Genomic DNA, 3,644 nt, shown 5'->3' on the forward strand with positions numbered 1-3,644 from the left:
TAAAGGTTCAGTTGTCATATACCAGTGGTTCTCAACCTATGGGTCGTGACCCCATTTGGGGTCGAACGACCATTTCACGGGGGTCACCAAACAATGCAGTCCGCCATTTCCCCCCCCCCCTTTTCCTTAGCTGTGCTACTCCCTTTTATTCTATTGGCTTTTGAAAGCCAATAGAATAGACTCTCTTGAATAGAGTCTAATTCTATTGGCTTTCAAAAGCCAATAGGAATTGTCCAGGCTGTCTCTGCCCTGCTGAGCCTGCCAAAAGTCCCATTCTGCAAACAGTGTTGCAAGTTGTCCGCAGCAAAGGCGAGCTGTCTGGAAGTTTCCACCCCTCCCTGCTGAGCAACTACTAAAAATGTAAGTAAAAAGAGGGCCAGGGGTGGGAGGTGGGAGGCTGGCAGGCGCAGGGAGGGTTGCTGGCACGAATGGGGCCCGGCGGGTGCCTTACCTCCCTTGGGCTGGGCCAGCTGGTGGCCCAGCCGGTGGTCGGCCTGCTCCATCTTTGCCGCTTGCCAGCTACGCTTTGGCCGGCGCAGGGGGTGGCACAATGCATGCATGGCGCTCCTGGGCAGGGAAAGTCCTCGACTTACGACCGGTTGGGTAGTCCTCGACTTACGACCGGTTGGGTAGTCCTCGACTTACGACCGGTTGAGTAGTCCTCGACTTACGACCGGTTGGGGGTCGCGGCATTAAAAAGGTTAAGAACCACTGTCATATACAAAAAAGTGCAGTTATCTAGGGCAAAATCGGAAGCAGCAATGGGAAGTAATTTACCTGTCTATGTTATAATTGAATGAAATAGACGGTACTATCAATACCTTCTTATATAAAGCCCTCTTTTTACATCTCCACCTAAGAGCAAGCAAAGGTCACTATCATACACTATAAAATACAAGCAAAATTAGGTAAAAAGTAAAAAAGATGAAATAACATAAATACGCATACAAAAATTCCAAGAGTGGAAATTTGGAAGAGTTTTTTCTACCTGGGAAAAAAAGAAACGTGAGAAAATCAGGCATCTGGAAGCCCATCAAGAAAAAATTTCAATTATACTTAGCATCACTTAGACAATATAAATCAATAAGAAATAAATGCTTTTTAATTATTTGAATTCTGCTTAAAGGCAATTGTGAAGCTAAAATGTAATATCTTCTGGTAATATGCAATATCCAGACTGTAAATAGCTGCCTAGTATCGATAACGCATTAATATTTCAGTCCAACATTTCAGGCAGCAGTTAGCACTAAACATATTTTAGAACAAATACCAAACATACGTGCAATTTGTGTCTTGTGCACATGGAGGAGGTAGGTACAGCGTTTGGGGTTACATTATTTCAAAATCCATAAATTTAAGTCCGCAAAAGACTGGGGGATACTCTCTCCAGCCTTATTAATCTGTGAACCTGTTTCTGCAGATAATGGTTTCAGCTGTCATGATTAAACACCAAATGTAGTTTGGTAAAATCATTGAAATGAGGGCACAACATGTCCCTTTGATGAATTACAGCACAGGTGTCCCCAAAGCATGAACTAAATCCAGTGTAGATCAGGTATAGTCTGAAATTTACTAATAGGTCTCTTGATTTGTAAAAAATACTGTTGACTCTCATCTAGTCTTCCTCATACACAAGACTATTTATTTTGGGTTTGGCAGGAATAATGGGGATATTGGCAAGACACCAAATAATGGTGCTTGAGATTCTGTCGATCAGCAGGATAACTGCTATTGCTATATTTAAAGCTCTACAGGGCCTGTAGAGCTTTTTTTCCCTGAGACAGGATGGATGTACTCCAGGTCTCTTCCCTTAAATGTTGCCACCTGGTGGGTTTGCAAAGACACACCTTTTCTGTGGCTGCTTCAAACCTCCCTAGCATCCCCCATCCTCTGAGATTTGAAGGGGCCGCACCCTACTAGGTTTCTGGAAGGCAATGAAGACCTTGTTCTTCACTCAGGCACTGGGTTAGGATAGAAGTGAACCCAACAAAAGTAGAGATCGTGTGATATTGTGGCATGTTGATGGTATATGTGATGCTATTGCAGGGCTTGAGGGTTAGGGTTAGGGGTAATCCTCAATTTACGACCACATCTGAGCCCAAAATTTCTGTTGTTAAGTGAGACATTTGATAAGTGCGTTTTGCCCCATTTTACAACTTTTCTTGCCACCTTTGTTAAGGGAATCAATGCAGGTGTTAAGTTAGGCACACGGTTGTTAAGTGAATCTGGCTTCCCCATTGGCTTTGCTTGTCAGAAAGGCACAAAAGGGAATCATATGAACACATGATAGTGTGTAACCGTAACCGTCATAAAATTTGAGTCAGTTGCCTATCATCTGAATTTTGATCACATGCCATTGGGATGTTGGAAAGGTCCTAAATCTGAAAAATGGTCACTTTTTTCAGTGCCACTATAACTTTGAACAGTCACTAAATGAACTGTATTCTGAACTAATGGAATATTGTGAGAAGTTATCAAGTATATAGTAGATGGTCATATAGGTTTTCTAAATAAGTAAATGGCTTAAACCTGAACTGAACAGAACCATATGTGGTGGGGTGAAAGAAATAGACCACTGCCGGTAAAGATTTTGGAAAGAATTTCGGAAGCCATGCTCTGCACGCGTTTTTGTTCAATAGTTTTTCCAGTGGAATACTGGAAATAAATTTTGTAAAGAAGGGGAAAGACATAAAAATGGAAACTCTTGGAACAGGACCAAATTTGTATATTTGTGTGGGTAGGGAAGCAGCTGTCAAAAAACCCCTACTAGGTTTTGAAAATGGGTCAGATCTGATGGACAGCGGTGGAGAAAAACATTCCAGAAAAAGAAACACCCACCCAAGTGCCTCTCTTTGGGCGAGGCAGTGAAGTGGTAGCATGAAATGCTGCTGACTGGTATATTCTATGCCCTCTCCCATTCACGTATTTATTTTATTTATATGGCCCCTCAGACATGTAACTCTGTCAAGCTACCAATTTACCAGAGGAGAAAGGGGGGGGACCCAAGTCCAAAGAAATGTATAACAAAGATAAACTAGTCCAATACAGAAAGGGGAAAAAATCAAAGGCACCATGTGTATTGGGCTCATCTAACATCCTGACTCCAACATCTGGAGAAAAGCCAGCTGTTAGTGGCCTTCCGGGAGTGCCCCAAGTGTTGGGTCCTCTGAATCTCAGTAGGGAAGCTGAGCAAAAAGTAGACCTGTTTCCTCAATCTGATAAGATGACCCTGCTTAATAGAGGGTGTGTAGAGCATGCCCACCCTGTAGAATGGGCATACACTCCCAGGGATAGATGTTCCAGAAGTAAACTGGTGCTGTGCCATGAAGGGCTTTGTAATGATATGTGAGAAAGACCTTGGGATATGGACAAAGGGATGCTACCAAAGGATCAGGGCAGCATGATCTTCAGCTACATCATTGGAGGGGCAAGAAGCTCAGAGGAGACCTCTCCTAGTTTTTCAGGCAATAAAGGAGATGGGGGAGGAATTGTACTTTGAGACTTGCAAGGTGGATGTTGGCCTGATGGGGCAAACCAGATAAGAATCACAACCAGATGAGCTAACTCTACTTTGTTGTGACGCTACATTGACAGAATCTTATCTGACAATTCCCTTGGTAGTAGCTCTTTACCCAGTCTCCCAA

The sequence above is a fragment of the Crotalus tigris genome, unplaced genomic scaffold (assembly GCF_016545835.1).
Source record: "Crotalus tigris isolate CLP2741 ecotype Arizona unplaced genomic scaffold, ASM1654583v1 scf7180000018829.1913635, whole genome shotgun sequence".
In the NCBI taxonomy this organism is placed as follows: Eukaryota; Metazoa; Chordata; class Lepidosauria; order Squamata; family Viperidae; genus Crotalus; species Crotalus tigris.